Genomic DNA, 16,238 nt, shown 5'->3' on the forward strand with positions numbered 1-16,238 from the left:
CCCCCCGTCTCCAGGAGGGGAGCAAGTGGCGGCCATGAAAAGCAAACAGGAAAACGTCCGTCCGGGACGGGGGGAAAACGCCCAACGACGAGTGAGACCACATTCCACCTTCCACCCCACCCTGGGCAGATGAAAAATGATCATCGATGAAGAGGCAAAAGCAAAGCAAATCGATGGGAAAAACATCTCAAGTATGCCGCGGCTCGAAACGGGGCTCGAAAAGCTCGAGCTGCACAAGGAGAAGAGCGGGGTGCGGTGGAGAATTTCATTGATCTCTTCTTACCGTACCGTTCGACGCACACACCTTTTGCCCTCCAGCCTTACACTGTGTGAGTGTTTTTTGAAAGAAACGGTTTTGTGTCAGGGGGGTGCTTCCACAAGCTTCCAGGAATTTTCCACTCCGAAGCCGACAGTCTGAACGCCTCCAGAGACGCTCTCTCACAACGGTGAGGTCGATGCTGATCGTCTATTAAATTCTAACACGATTGAAACATACGATTTCACATTCTCGAGCATTGTCGGGTGTGTGTTTGTGCGGGGTGACGGTGGGCTGGAAGGAATGTCGAGCAGAAGGGAAGATTAATTATGCTCTGTGTCGATACCGTTTCCCGAGGGTGGAAGGTGGTGGCGCATCCTGGGTGCGCGCATTTTGGCACATTTTAATGATACTTCAATGGGAACTTTGAAGTAATTAACTTAAACACTGTGAGTGTCAAATGAATGATCCCTTTTGAGAAAACGAGTTCGGATTTGTTAAACACAGCGTGATTCCTTCACCCTTCCTTGCTGTTATATGTCTTTGGAAGGAGAGAAGTCGTTCAAATCTTCAAGATGCCTAATTTTTCGCCAGCCTTTCTTGCCGTCTTTCGTATGTTAGCCAGCGGAAGGACCACCCAAGGATATTGGATCATGTCTGACCGAATAAAGAAACCGAAAACTCGAGCCGCCGAAACCGTGTTGCATCTTTTGGCGATGCAGGTATCCAATTGCCGACCATCAAAAGGTCCAGTCTAGAAACACACCAAAAAAAAACCCCGTCTAAGAAACGTTAAACGGCGTTAAAGTCACCGTTCTTGGGGTGGATAAAGATTTAAACGTTCTCATCAAGGGAGAACACCCTTCCGCAGCCGGGAGAAGATGTGCAGCGTGAAGAATGTGGCGTTAAAAAGCTCGCCGAGAACAACGTACAGAAACAAACTAACTCGACGACGACGACAAGGGGTCGAAAGAAACAGGGGTAGAAAATTAACGGCGTAGCAAAAAAGGCATCTAAAACAGTACGAACATTCATTGACAACGGAGATGATGAAAGAGGCACACACCCCGAAAACGAGGAGCGCGCATAAAGTGGCGAAAGGACGGTGGGCGAGCGAGAAGTGCGGCAATAAAGCAAAACCGACCAGAAGAAGCACGAAGGAAGCTCAGAAGGAAACATGGAGAAGGTAAAGGTAGCGCAACAAATAAACACACACGCGCGAAGCAACAACGGTGGAAACAATGAGCAAAAGGGCGCATACAAGGGAGAGGGCGGGGGTGGCCGTGGTGGTGCGATTAGAGAACGGAATGAGCCGTTTTAGCGTGGGCCTTGCGGGGAAAGGGAAGGGAGGAGTGGAGAGGGTGAAAGATCGGTCGATCGGTCGGTGCGAGGTTCGAAAAGCAGAAAAACCAAGACAACTCGGTGAGAAATATCGATTTATCTCCTCTCGCGCGCGTTCGTATTCCGTTCCATGGTCCGTTGCGCTTATCCTCACCCTTTCCCTCCCCTCTCCCCCTCCCCTTGAGACACAGTGTGCAAGATTAATTTCTTCGAGCTAGCCGGGAATATAGATGGGATGAGAATTAGGACGACGAAGAAGATCGCGACCCTCGGGAGTTTAAAAACCGAAGGATCGGAGGAGCGAACGCGTGCAGGGAAAAGGCAACGAACACACACACACACACACACGCCAAAAGGGAAGAACGCAGAACGCAACCTGGTACGGCGAACGAAAAGTGAATGACCCCACGGCGATCGAGACGGATCTTCGCTCTCGTTTGCTCCCGCTCTTAAACGGAGTTTTTTTTTTTTTTGGGAACGAAAAAATCCTTTTCTGCCCTCGCGCGTCCTTTTGCGTGCACCCGAGGAAAGGGAGAATGAACTTTCGGGACCTACACAACTGCTACGGGCGAGGGGCCCGGGGTCGAGTGATCCCTGTGTGTGCTGGGGTCTCGTCTTTTTCGGAAGATTTGTCTTGATCTTCAAGGTGCAGTGTGTTGTGAGTCCTTTCGGCAGGCGGCCGAAAGACGGTGGAAGGGAGAATTGGGACGAGTGAAGACGAGGGAAAAAAAACACATATTTTCTGTACATCTGCCGTCGGTTTCTTGTAGCTTTGGAAGGGCCCGCGGGGGCAAGACGATGCATGGGAAGTATCGAGTGACGATTGTCGGACGAGAACAACATGCAGACTTCGGAGCAATCCTCGGAGGAAAGCAGATCACACAACTATCGGCCACTCGGAGTTGTATATGTGCGCTGCTGTAAAACGAGGAAGAGATAAATTGCCGTAGCCACAAAAGAGATGGCGGCTAGGATGTGTTTAGGCAATCTGAGCTGGATCTGAAAGGAATGACCTCATCGATTCTGAGTCTCGATCAAGTATAAAGAATTTAAAAAAAAGATCAAACTTAAGTTGTGACTAACATTAGAGAGTACTTGAGCAATAACAATCATTATATGAAAGATTTAGATCTTTGTAGCAAAACATAATGGAATAGAAGAATATACAAACCTTTATACAATCATTTAAATTAATAAAAAAAATCTAATTGCAAGGTAAATAGATTATAATGCTATTTCAAACATGAAGATGTTTTTTTTATTTCAAAAGGGTAATTAAAAGGTTCTACTTAACACAAAGAATACTAAAACAATATAAATAAGGCTCTGGAACATTTATTTCAAAAATAAAGAACTGATATGTAAAGGTTTATTAAAATAAGGGAGTCAGATGAAAAATAAAAGTAAAATATTTAGCAAAAGAATAAACAACATCGGGCATCGAAGCAAAAAAAGGGAGAGTTAGCTAGATCAGAGTAAGCGGAAACGGTATAGAAGAAAACATTTGAGGTTATCACGAGATCAAGACACGCACTGTCAACTTTCTTGACGAGACACGTCAAACCCCCGTACAAAAAGTAAACAACAAATGAAATAGCGAAAAAATGGCTAGCAGCGTCGAGGCTTTATTGACGTTTAAAACGACGTTGAGAGCCTACGTGCTTTAACACCATGATAAGCCATAGTAAAATATTTCTCTCGAATGTCGGGTAAGCGAGGAAAACCCCGTCAAAATCATCGCCAAAAAAGAGAACTCAAAGTGGTCCTACGTTCAGAACAGAAGGTTCCACCGAGATTTGAACTCGGATCGCAGGATTCAAAGTCCTGAGTGCTAACCATTACACCATGGAACCGGTTGGCATCTCCAGCGCCGGGAACCGTGCAGCACCTGTTGGCTTCGGCAGACTCCCACGAAGGCACAGAAAGTTGTGTTCTTTTTATCGCGCGCAGCGTTTGCGTCAAGTGTACACAAGTGTATCGTCAATTGGGTATACATTCAACAACGTCCCACAGAGACCCGTAGACATATTGAGAGTTTTATACACAGCTGGGTTGGACTTATCCCATCAATTTAGCTCGTTAAGTAAGGTGTTGTTCAGGTTGTTGAGCGTTGTACAATAAATTTGAAAACACATTTAATTTTAAGTTTTCATTATATTACGCACACGTTCGAAAAAAAAAGATATTGAACAGCTAACAACACTTTACGGTAAACACCCTGCATTCTCTTTACAGTGGCCCTCGATGGCCTCCCGCGATGCTTTCCACGACACAAAACAAGCATAATCCCACATTAGAACCCTTCAGGTACGTCCTCAAACGAGGTGGAAAAATCATCCAATTCCCCGTGTACCGCCACCACCATCCCGCAGCCATCTAATGTCTACACATACCCACTTCGAAAAGCCGCACGCATACCAACTCTGAAACTCGATGGCAGCAGAATCCTTTCGAGAACGTGAGAGGAAAATCCGAAAGATTTGAGGAACGAACGAAACAGATAAAGATGAAAAAAAGTAAACACTGTCCATAAAACAAACATCCTTCCCCGAAAGGGCGCTGGATAAAAATCCGAAAGGGTCCTTCTGGTCGCAACATTTGGTGTCCTTTCCGCAAACGGCGGATTTAGCGTCGAGAGGCAAATGCGAGCCAATCCCCGGGTATAATAAAAACCAACTCCCGTAATCGAGTTTATCCTTCGGACGGACGGTGTGTAAGTTTTGATCGACCACCACCCCAGTGTGTAGTCCCAGAGAGCAGACCCGGCCTGGGATAATGTGCACACAAATACCAGGAGGCCAATCGGTGGCGTGTTTAAACAACTTCCTTTGGTTGTTAGAAGCGAGCTAGAGCTGCTCCATAATGACTGTTTCCCGATAAGGTGCCAACAAAATGATTGCTTTCGGGGAAGAGGTTGGATTTTTCGCACGCTTCCTTCGATGTTTTACGTCCCGTGGGACTAAGAAGGTTGTATCCTAGGAGATAAAATACTCAGAAAATGTGTTACTCTCAGTGTGTTTATTTAAAAAAAAATTCGAACATTACCATTTTTCCTAATTTACCAAAGAAGCATATCTGAATAAATGTGAGTTGGGAACAATCAAGTAGACATTGAAATATTATAGAGGAGGATATAAAAGGAGTGATGAGCAGCAGCAGTAGAATTGAATTCAGAGAATGAAAGGATAAGGTTGTATATTATAGGAAGTATCTAGAGAAGAACTAATGTATAGAAACCCTTACATAAATTGTCCCAACGGTAAAACGATCTAGTATGCTAAGTAATATTTTTCTATTTATGAGCCCAAGAATGTTAAACCAAATACACCCATACCTCATTCCGTCATTGTCACCATCGATGAACCATCGTCATTAAATTTTCCATCATCAAAACGCCACTTGCTGCCGAACGGATGAGCTTTTAGCTTTAATTGGAAAAGTGTAATGAATGCCAAAACTGTTAGTGAAGGTGCCCGCCGCCTCGTGTGAGGGTCGTTGGTGGTGGACGGAACGGGGAAGGACTTTGGCTTTAGAGAATCGACCCACCCGGTAAAGCACGGCACACCATAATATGCCATCAAATTCGTGCGCGGAGAGGAGTTCGCTTTCGAAGCCGAGCATTGCCAACACACAACATTTACAACCCCTCGTACGTGATGGAAATCACGTTCGCATGCATTTCCCATCTCCTCCGGCCGGCGTTAGTTGTCTCTCTCTCTCACACACACTTTCGTGCTTTCTCTTTCTCTCTAGCCCTTTTCCACTTCTCTATTCGATCGATCCGTGAATCCGACTCCCTCCGGGACACCCTTCTTTTCCACCCGGGTTCTGCGAAGCGATTTTTCAATAAACCTCATTCTTTAATGTCCTCTTCTCTTCGGGGGCCCTTATGTTCTCGCAGGAGCCAAATACCGTTGTTACTCTCACTTATCCGGCCGGCGAGACGACGACACTTCGAATTTGTATATCTTTTTTTTTTTTGGTTCTCTGGCCCGGCTTTGTCCCTTTTCGGAAGGGACGCACCGTGCGCTTCGGTGGTGGATTCGTCTCTCGCTGGCGAGGGTCAAGTCGGGGTTGAAGGAAGCCACCACCATCACCTTGCTTCCTGCCGAACTCCACACCGGTTCCGGTTGTGTACGTCCTCGGGACGAACCTCCGAGTCAGTCTGAAGAAGGACTTTTCCCCCGGTGAAGCAATAAGCGCGCTAAAGTGAGGCCTCTCTCTCGCCGGTTCTAAACAGATTTTGCTTCCTTTGCATCCTTCCTTTGCGCCGGAAGGAGAGCGGGGCAGAGAAAAAAAAGGGCACCCTCGTCCTCGCGTACGCCCGGGGCACAAATACTCAAATAAACATATGGGAAGCGACGATGATGTGGATGATGATGGTTGTGCTGTCGCTGTTGCTTCCGCCACTTTTGTGGACGAGGGGAGGGGGTTGGGGGAGGGGCGAACGGACGAATGCACAGACATTCGATTCACTTACGACGGCATGGTCGGTTCATCCAATTCTGCCGCTTTTGCCCTTGCTGGATTTTTTTTTTTGTTATTAGTCTTTCATCTTCCTTGGCCCAGCCCTCGTTTTGGAGGAGTTGCGAGACTCCTGCTCGTTCATTGACCTCTTCCCTGCGACCTCTTCTCTACCGGCTGGAGAAAAAAACGGAAAACACCCCTAAGTTCACCGAATGCAGATGCAGTTTACCCCGGCTCCGTCCGTGAGGCCCTAAAGTCGACCGGTTCCGGGGGGGGTTCTATTTGTTTCCGACCAGCAGATTTCGAATGGTTCCTCTGAACCTCTGTTTGATTCCTATTCGCCTTCGTTGATCCTGGTTAGATGAACCAATTTTTTGCTGTTTCGAGCAATTATATTTGCTCCGTAAGGTTCTGGTGAGGTAAAGAATTCTCTTTCAGTCTCGAGGGTTGCAGTTTTCTTTTATATTTAAAGGTCAGGTATCATTCACACAAAATGATAATATTTTCGTACATTTTTCCCCGGAGCTACTTCAATATGACCTATCAATTTAATTCGGTGAGGAACAACAAATGGAACTAGGATTTCGCGGAGAAAAATGTACCCCCAAACATCCGATTTCAAGGAACCTTCTTCCAGTACCACCACCGTGTTGTTATACTGTCAGCAACAGCGTACTCAAGTCGATTCAGATAAATGAGCAATTTCGTTGGTTTTACCGGGTCGATATAATTCGACGAGTTTCCCTGGGATCTATTGGAAATGGAGCTATTTGCCCGAAACACAAGAAGGTTCGCCAAAACTACCTGGACTACCGCTTCCGGTAAGCAGCGCCGGTAATGAATCCGATGTCGAGTAAGGTTGTCTCCATTGGTTGGATTTCGGTTCTACGAAGGCCCACGGTTTTACTGCAAGATTCCTCAAACACCGGGCCGAACGGGTGAGGGTTTTCGTTTGAACATTTAATGTTACAAGAAAACCTACTCAATTCCGGGTGGAAACAATTTACTTCGAACGGCAGTTGGTGATGAGATTTTCAGTCAAATTATTGCTGATGTTAATTTAATTGAACTGAATTAAAGACCAAAAGGAAAACCACTACAAAAAATGACAAAACTACAGCAAAGGTCGCTTGTTTGAGCATGAACCCCCCACACAGTGATGATTTACAATGTAAGGCAAACGATAATTTCGAAATGTGCTTGACGATTGACAACAACACCCGGCAGGCGATGAGACGGTCCTTGGTCGTGGAAAGACTCCTTTTGCCAACGCCAGCGCTGGTGTTCAGGACGACGAGCCGATGAGAATCGAGGACTGCAAAAGCCTGTGGAAGTGAGGTTATATCTTCGAGCCGACCAAGGAAGAAAAAGCGAGGACTGCGTGGGAAACGACCTTAGGAATTATTATCCTCCCACTGCAAAGGACGGATAGTGATGGTCGGCGATAAATTGGTGTGGGTGTTCGCCCAAGGAAAATGGTCCGTAGGTGTGCACACAACACCGGTGTATGCGTGGGTCGACTTCTAGGAGCTGCGTACGAATGCTGGAGGATTAAGGGAAAGGTGAGTTTAGATAAAAAATAGTAGGACAGAACATCCTGGCTGGCGAAGGGGAGCTGATTACTGGTGAATGGAAAGCTACGGGGGAAATGTCAAAATATGTGAGGTTTCTTTCATCTAAAACCATTTTCTTTTAACTCCCAGGAGCTTTTAGCATCTCTGAAATGTTTTATAATTAGTAAATTACAATCAAAATTATGACACAAAACCAAGAAGAATCTTTTGCATCTCGAAACGACGCGAATAAAAGATGCCATTCGTTCTCACACAAAGTGAAGAAAACACACCGAAACTTCTCAAAAAAGAACAAGGAACGCGCGCGCGTTCTAGTTTCGCTGTAGACAGGATTCGAACCTGCGCGGGTAGAACCCAATGGATTTCAAGTCCATCTCCTTAACCACTCGGACACCACAGCTGTTGAGACACTCGGGCGCTGGAGTGCGATCGGCAACTCCAGCCACTTAGATATAATTGTAAGAAAATGATAATACAGCACACACGAAACAATAGACGGTGGGGGATTATATATGGAGTACAAAGGTTTTCAGAAGCCATAAACTCTCCGCTTGCTTTCAACGTTAACATACTACGTCGTCGTAATGATTACCTTTCTTATATACATACCAATTTAGTAAAAACATTGCGTAGTCCATTTTTCAACATTTCTAAATGGTCTAAGGCTCCGGCGAGATTCGAACTCACGATCTCCTGTTTACTAGACAGGCGCTTTAACCAACTAAGCCACGGCGCCGTTGCATCAACCGGCATTCACATTTTCCTCAAAAAATGCCCTTTCCAACGCAAACTCTTGTCGCATGCACCTCATATAAAACAAAGTTCCTTCTTTGCAAGGCGAAAGTGAACCGACGTTCGACGTAAACGATCACCTCTCGGTGGGTAAAAATAACGTAATCCACCGCAAACGCTACTGGGGCGACCGTCGGAAGTGTGGCGTACGGTTGACCTACATAATTGGGCGCGATGAAGGAGGGATAAACAGCGAGAAACCAGAAGACATACTCCAAGATGCAGAGCAGCAACAAATCAACTGTGGGGTTTTGTGGGGTTCCAAAAAAAAAAACAACGTTTGCCACACGACGTAACAAGCATGGCACGGCGGGATTTCGCCGGGATTGTTCTAGAGCGCGTCTTCGTCGAGTGCCCCATAGTCAACCTCTTGTTAATCAACGCTCTAAACATTGCTGGTTCCGTTTGGAATTGTACCACTGTTCTACATTCGGGACGAACGGTTATTGTGTCCCGCTGCGGATAGCCGCGTGCATCTTCACCCAAAAGGAGGTAAATTAATCATCCGCGGCACAGCAACATTCGGGTCAATTAAACTTTCAACTGCCCTCTGCAGGGTGGCCCCGCCGGGTGGTGGGTGTGTGTTTGATTTGCAGGTTAAATACGCACAAACACATAACGAATAAAAGTCTGGAAAGATATAGAATGAATTATTGAGCAGTTAGTTCAGGAACTAGTTCAACCTGATGCACCGCAGTTTGCATTTTGCTCCAAGTAATAGAAGTAACCATTTTCAACGGAAATAGGAAACTCCCCAGTGTTCAACACCAACGAAAGGTGGCGCGAAATGAAATCGAGTGGTACATTTCAGCTAGAGGAGAAAGTAGGTAATTGAAGCAAGCTGTGACGCAATCCTCTGATTCCCGTGGTTGCTTCACCGGGGGGACCTCCATCCCAGTTAATGCTTTTTGTCCATCAATGGTCTCAATTATCGAGGGACTCTGAGGCAAATACTTGCGTAATGTTTGGATGTAAAATATGTCCTAATAGTTCCTCCTTCCAGGTCGTGTTGAAATTTAAGGTCTTGCACGCAATTTCTAGAAACGTTCTACGCTGTGCATCGCATTTTCTTTCCATTGTTTAGTCCAACACCGCGCGACTGGATCGATGAAAATCCTATTTTCAACGTCATTTTTTCCTTTGCTTTGCTTTGTGCCAACCGCGCACATTTCATGACGGTTTGAATAATAAATTTGACTTCATTTTTGTTGCTCCATCGGGTTTTCCACAAAGGCGCGCGCGATTAAAGAGCCATGCGGACATGGACCCTTGGATGGATAGCAACAGCAGACGCCACTTTCTCGAGTTATCTATTCTACCACCACACCCCAATAGACTTTTTCTCCCAACCCCAAGACGAACTGGGCACCCTCGCGCCCCAAACAAGCGGTCGTTCCCACTTTCTCGTCTGCTCTCAATTTATCTTTGCTTTGTTTCTTGCCGCAACCACCGTGATGGCGGAGGCGACGGCGGGTTTTGGCCAGTGTTTGGTAACAATATTTTCGTCTTCTTGCCCCCCTCGCGGTGCACCGTTTGACTTGCTGCGTCTCGCCGGTGGAAGCAGAGATGGTAATTTTATTTAACGGAAAATTAACGAACACGACACGACCGAGTGCCGCTGGAGATTCGGTGAGATACGGCACATCGGGAACCGCACTCTTGGAGTGCACATTCCGTTCCGTGCGGTCGTCCGGTGTCAAAACCGGGTCGCGTGGAGTTCAGCAAACACTGACTCGCCTGGAAATGCGTTGATTTAAATTAATGCAATGTGCGACGTTGAGGTACATCGGAGTAAAATCTCCCCCGATAAAATGACTCAATTGGAGACATTGGAGTGAACTTGACTTTTCTGCAACTTCGCACGGTTGGTTATCTTTGTGTTTTGTGTTATCAAAACCATGTACTCGAGGTAATGTACTCGAGGTAGCGACCATTAGTATCGACTGCTGGGGCGAAGTTCCGTCCAAAAACCGGTATCTAACAACGGCGCGTCTTGGAGGATGTCCACCGCAAAGTGTGTCATCGATTGGAGACGAAATAGATGTGTGTTTGGGTCTATTGTTTTGCCCTCCGAGCGGCTCAATGGTCTAGGGGTATGATTCTCGCTTTGGGTGCGAGAGGTCCCGGGTTCAAATCCCGGTTGAGCCCGAGAAATACATCCTTTTTTTGATACCCATCATCATCTTTCTTCAGTGTGAATGCTTTATGATGTTTAGCTTCCATGACAGGAGATAATAAATTCGTAAACGCAGTTTCAATGACTAACAAGTGTCGTTTAAATTCACAGTTAAAAGTCAGTTTTTTAAAAAGGCCAAAAGTATCTACGAATTGGCTTTCTATCAATGTTGTATGATAATCTTTGTGTAAATGAATCTCTTCAGTTTTCAACGAACAATCAAGAAAATTCCCCACACTTAACACTGTCATTGCTTGGAGATTGAGCAAGAAAAGGATAAACGATTAACCATAACCTACTTTTCCATCCTTTGATTATTGTCCTTGCGAACGTCAAGCATTCACAAAGCCAAAAGAATAAAAACCCTCAGATTGGGTCCAATTTTGTGTAGTAATAAATACGGATACTTCCTGACGTAAGCAAGAAGTACAAGAAACGATCTACAATCGCCCACCTTCATTTCCTTGTCCAAAAAAACAAAAAACTATGCCCAGCGAATTGTTGGAAAATCTGCTTCCCCCACGGCTCTACTCCCACAGGTTATCCTCCTCCCTGAAGGATACCACGCTCTCTCTCCTTCTCACGCTCGTATTTCTATGTCTCATGCGCCCCCCAAAAACCACCAGGCGGCTCCATTTCAACGAAAGGGGAGCTGTCAATTGCGGCTCGACTGGTGGCATTCAGCCATGTTGCTGTTGTTGCTAGTAGTGGCCAAATTCCTTTGTACTGGATACTGGTCTTACGGGCGCAAACGAGTTGTTTCACTTGTGGCGAACATACGATAGAAAGAGAAAGAAAAGAATGAGCGAGAAATACAGCACATTTCACTTACATCTCTCACGCTGCTATTTAGCCCTCTCTCTCTCTCTCACCACTCGAAACGGAATGTTCGGAAATCCGTGAACGTTTTCCGGGTTTAAGGATGTCCATTTCTGGTAGCACGGCGAAATGCGAAGCCGCTCGATTGGGCGTTAATTTATTGATCACTTCGGCGTGCGTTGTCATTATCATCGTGCGTCGGGGGAGAAGAAGGAAGGGGGTGTACTCTAGGCGGGAGTGATAACAATGGGAATGCATGTCCTTCGCACGTCCTCAAACGTCCCCCCCTCCTTCCGGGTAGAGGGGGCGAGCTCCCGGGGTTCTTATCAACTGATTACCGCCGATAATCTGACACTAAATGGTGCGGATTGTGGACAAACGGAACTCCGCTGGTGCTCTTGCGGGTGGTGAATGATGGAAAATGAAACGGTGGTTGGTTGGGTATGAAACCGGAAATTGAGTGGGCGAGAAAATATTGTCCGCTGTGGGCTAGGATTAAGAGAGAAAGGCCGCAGGCGTCCGACCGGGTGGGTTTGGTTTGGCATGTTTCTCGGCTTGCACGGTGAACCGTGCCGCTTTGCATGAGATTATTCAAATGGAAACTTGGTAGCACTTCCGGTGAAACCAAAATGAAACAAATAGTGCAAAAGGTTAAATAGAGAGCAGAGAAAACCACATTTCAAAAGCTTGACGGTTTAAACGTGGGCACATATAATGAGAATGATGGGAGGAAAAGGTCATCGAGCAAATAAAGAATAGAGATACACATGCTTTTACTTTATCCGATCTGGTTGTTCTATTGCATCGACATATTAGGGGTTATCATGAAATCGTCGTTTCGTTTTAGCGGTCGCTAAAGGTGCTCATTTGTTCATTTCAGTCGCTAAAAGTTCATTATAATGAACAAATGAGCACCTTTAGCGACGAATGAGCGCCTTTAGCGACCGCTAAAACGAAACGACGATTTCATGATAACCCCTATTATGTGCAATATATTCACATTAGTTTATTTTAGGATCCTAGTTTGTGGTTCTGCAAAAGATATCTCCTGTTTGGATTCCTCGTATTGCCTTCACCGTAGTTGTGCGAAAAACTGTCTGCCCTGGGGAAAAACAACAATCGAACGATGGAGGGTATAAACAAAAAGGATTTTCGCATTTTTCGATACATTCTAAATGAGACATGTTCAAACATGCTGAAAGAAACAGATTGGCTTTGAGATCGCGTCATCCAACATGGGGATGTAGCTCAGATGGTAGAGCGCTCGCTTAGCATGTGAGAGGTACGGGGATCGATACCCCGCATCTCCAATTCGGAATCTTTTTTTTATTGCATGAGCGAGCTTTTACGATCCTGGGTTACGGAGGCAAATGAGTAGCAAGCAAGCAGTAGCAGTAGAGCGCAGGTATTTTTGTACTGGTGTACTTCACGTCTGAAGCACCGAGATTATGTTCTATTGATGTTGACTAGCTTTTATATTATTCTAGAGTAAGTATAGGTACCGGATGTAAGGTATGTCTATGATGCTTCATTACCAATCAGGTGTATAATACCGAAATATTCAGAATACCTAATGAAGGGTACAGTGCTTTCTATGCACGGTGCGGGTAGTGGAAGAGGTACTACCTGGAGGTGGCTCGTGATCTGCAGGGTTTTTTTTTTTTTTATTTCCGTGAAAGAAACAGTGGATGCAGGACGTGCAGTGGCAACAATAAAAAGTTCAGCAAAAAACAGAAAAAAACTGTCGGGCTCAACCGGGATTTGAACCCGGGACCTCTCGCACCCAAAGCGAGAATCATACCCCTAGACCATTGAGCCACATAAACTGAGCCAGGTTCAAAGCTCTAAATAAATCTACAGCGCGGACAGAGGAACGAGGAAATGAATCATTTTCAACATGATGTTGAATCTCATTTAACATTTATTAGAACAATTGTTTGCCTCTAGGGCTTTACAATACATGACTTAACACTAGCTTAGAGGGATTGCGGTATATGGGAGAGGATACGGGTACGGAATAGGGAGATGGTGATGTAGAAGTAAAATAGGCCACTTACTGCATTGAAGGCCGATAGCGAGCGAAGTAACGGATCGTTCCGGTCATAAGTATCACAGTATACAATCACAGAAGTAAATAATTTATTCTATTACAGAACACATAAAGTACGTACTAAATGTCATTGCCAAAGATAATGCCTGTGATCTGATACTCGTAGCGCGTTCCAGAGCAGGCACGAAAACAGAAACAATCTGTCTATTGTATTGTATCTTTTCTATTCATGCGATTTAAAATTATTTCAGTAGTAGCTAATGTTGTAGTAGGCTAAAACTTTACTTACAACTAAAATGGGTTATGACGCATATTTGAATGGAATGTTTGCAAAACGTCAATTTCAATTCATTCTTAATTAAACATTTCAACATCATTTTTATGACATCCCTGCAATACCCTCAACGTCATCACGATATTGTAAACGACGATGCGCAAAAGATAAAACTTGTTTTGGTGCGCAAAAAATATAACGGGCTCAACCGGGATTTGAACCCGGGACCTCTCGCACCCAAAGCGAGAATCATACCCCTAGACCATTGAGCCGCACGAGGTAAGCGACATTATAAGTCGATTGAAATAAATGAAAGTAAAGCAATTGAGGTCAAGACGAGCACGGGATGCGCTGTAATCATTTGAGCCGAAGAGCACGACCAACTTTTTCTGTACGGACGGATGGCAAATAAAAAAAGAGATGGTAAAGAAACATCTAACCCATTCACAGTCACAGTGTTTTTGGAGATTTTTTGTGATTTAGATCAATACTGTGTTAAATGTTGTTCAATTTCATCGATTAGTATCGCATGCAAGAGTTAAAATGTATAAACATGTAATGACGTGGTTTTGAAGCAGGTGCACTTAGAATTAACGTCGCACAACGAAATAGAAACAAAACAGGTGACAAAAACTGCCGAGCCAGGGCAAAACAGTGAAGGGGTGAAAAACGCTGCTTTTAAAATATACCGCGCCTTGGCGAAGACCATGCCCTCCTTCAATCTGTCAAAATATGCTTTTAAAAACAAAACACGCGGCCATCAAAGTCGCACAAACAAGTCGAAAAAAGAATACTTTGGAGATGCGGGGTATCGATCCCCGTACCTCTCACATGCTAAGCGAGCGCTCTACCATCTGAGCTACATCCCCTTGTCTACCAACGATTGCTAAAAGCAGTACAAAAGTAAAGCCTGTGGACCCGTTTGAAATCTTCACAGCATTCAAAGATTACATAGCCCCTAGGGTTATTCAGATTGATGGCCAGCATTGAAAGAAACGCAATTACCGTTTATCATTTTCAGTGTTAAGAGTGTTAGCAGTTCATTGTGCTACATCATCGAACATTGATTAGGTCACAATTGACGTAATTGTCGTTTAACATGGGATAGTTTTTCTATTTTCCGCTTAGCATGTTTAAATGATTCCAAATTGTCTCATTTATTCCTTTATACAATGTTAGCATTTTGTGTGTTGTTTCCATGATGTCAGACCGATTGCGACGATAAAACATACGCGAGTAGCCAGTCAAATTTGGTATAGAACGGAAAGAGATGATGCGAGAGAGTAAAAGAGGCAAGAAAAGCGCGGCTACTGGGAGATCCATCGGCATGGATATGCTGGAGGGCTCATAACGTTCGCACAGTTGCGTCCTCAGCTTTACCGTTCCGATGGGAATATCATCTCATCTTCCCCGAGATCGGCAGCCAACTATTTCAACGCGCTTCAGCTTACCAACCAACCCACCAAGAAGAGTTTCCCAGCGCCAATGAACAACACACGCCGGCTCGTCGGTTGCGTTCGCTCACTCTTCTGTGTGTTCGTTCTTGGGGTCCATGAACATGAACCACAACAACTCGTCTTGACGGGGAGAAAGGAATAAACGGAATTTGGTAGCAAAATACGGCGGAAATGAGGGCAGATTTTTTTTTCTTTTTGACAACGTTCATCTCTCGGGCTGCTGGACTGACCCTTCCGAGAGCGAGGAAAACACACCGAAATACGGGAGCATCGTCGGACGGTAATCGGAAGAGTAGCATGAAGCATTACGTTATTCCATCGCTTTGCTTCCCGTTCTCGAGTCTCCCCTTCCCTACATGCCTGTAGATGAAAAAGCATGATGAAGATGATGATGCTGATGACGATGACACCGTGAAACAAGCACCAAGGTGGGAGGCTCCCTGATCCACCTCCTCACCTCCCATCAGCTGCAGCGGGCGTAGGATTTAGGCAGGGGAGTTAATTTTGATTTGTGAAGTGAAACTCGTTAATTTTGGTTTAACATTTTGACAAACGATGAGGCCGCCTTTCGAGTTTCTTCGGGCCGTTGCTCGTGTTTAAGAATCAATGGGACGTGATATTAGGAGTAGCTATTTCATTTGGTGTTATTTCGGAATGGTTTCCGAAACATATTAGGAATATTTTAAATTATGTAAAGCATTAGTTTTAGAGAATGGTTAAAAGAATAACAATTGAACTCTTCACGCACAAACGAACAAAACGAAATATAACATTAAGCTTACCTAATGTTAAAATATGATTATACGGATTACAACAAACAGTATCAATAGATGACGATAACGGTAAAACATTCAATCGATGGCCCTAAATCATTATGCCACGGATGATTTTTATGTCAGAGCGAACGTAAAAAAAACTGTTCGTACCCAACAAAAGCTCCAACGAAATCGATGTTGGGCACATAAACATCGATAATTTAATAACATGCTTTGTATGGATTGCTAATTTCGTAACGGGTTTAGCATCGCTAGA

At 44.9% G+C, this 16,238-nt stretch overlaps 8 non-coding genes across 8 annotated transcripts; 2 read left to right on the forward strand and 6 right to left on the reverse strand.

Moving 5' to 3' along the window:
* Window positions 1–3,378: 3,378 nt before the first annotated feature.
* Trnaq-uug (transfer RNA glutamine (anticodon UUG)) lies at window positions 3,379–3,450 on the reverse strand. The gene has a single exon. It is a non-coding gene; the product is annotated as a tRNA-Gln (tRNA).
* Window positions 3,451–7,956: 4,506 nt separating this feature from the next.
* Trnas-uga (transfer RNA serine (anticodon UGA)) lies at window positions 7,957–8,038 on the reverse strand. Its single transcript has one exon. It is a non-coding gene; the product is annotated as a tRNA-Ser (tRNA).
* A 262-nt stretch (window positions 8,039–8,300) lies between these two features.
* Trnat-agu (transfer RNA threonine (anticodon AGU)) lies at window positions 8,301–8,374 on the reverse strand. The gene has a single exon. It is a non-coding gene; the product is annotated as a tRNA-Thr (tRNA).
* A 2,132-nt stretch (window positions 8,375–10,506) lies between these two features.
* On the forward strand, window positions 10,507–10,578 carry Trnap-ugg (transfer RNA proline (anticodon UGG)). Its single transcript has one exon. It is a non-coding gene; the product is annotated as a tRNA-Pro (tRNA).
* A 2,084-nt stretch (window positions 10,579–12,662) lies between these two features.
* On the forward strand, window positions 12,663–12,735 carry Trnaa-agc (transfer RNA alanine (anticodon AGC)). Its single transcript has one exon. It is a non-coding gene; the product is annotated as a tRNA-Ala (tRNA).
* A 436-nt stretch (window positions 12,736–13,171) lies between these two features.
* On the reverse strand, window positions 13,172–13,243 carry Trnap-ugg (transfer RNA proline (anticodon UGG)). Its single transcript has one exon. It is a non-coding gene; the product is annotated as a tRNA-Pro (tRNA).
* A 706-nt stretch (window positions 13,244–13,949) lies between these two features.
* Trnap-ugg (transfer RNA proline (anticodon UGG)) lies at window positions 13,950–14,021 on the reverse strand. Its single transcript has one exon. It is a non-coding gene; the product is annotated as a tRNA-Pro (tRNA).
* Window positions 14,022–14,545: 524 nt separating this feature from the next.
* On the reverse strand, window positions 14,546–14,618 carry Trnaa-agc (transfer RNA alanine (anticodon AGC)). Its single transcript has one exon. It is a non-coding gene; the product is annotated as a tRNA-Ala (tRNA).
* Window positions 14,619–16,238: the final 1,620 nt, after the last annotated feature.

The sequence above is a fragment of the Anopheles ziemanni genome, chromosome 3 (genome assembly GCF_943734765.1).
Source record: "Anopheles ziemanni chromosome 3, idAnoZiCoDA_A2_x.2, whole genome shotgun sequence".
Taxonomy (NCBI): domain Eukaryota; kingdom Metazoa; phylum Arthropoda; class Insecta; order Diptera; family Culicidae; genus Anopheles; species Anopheles ziemanni.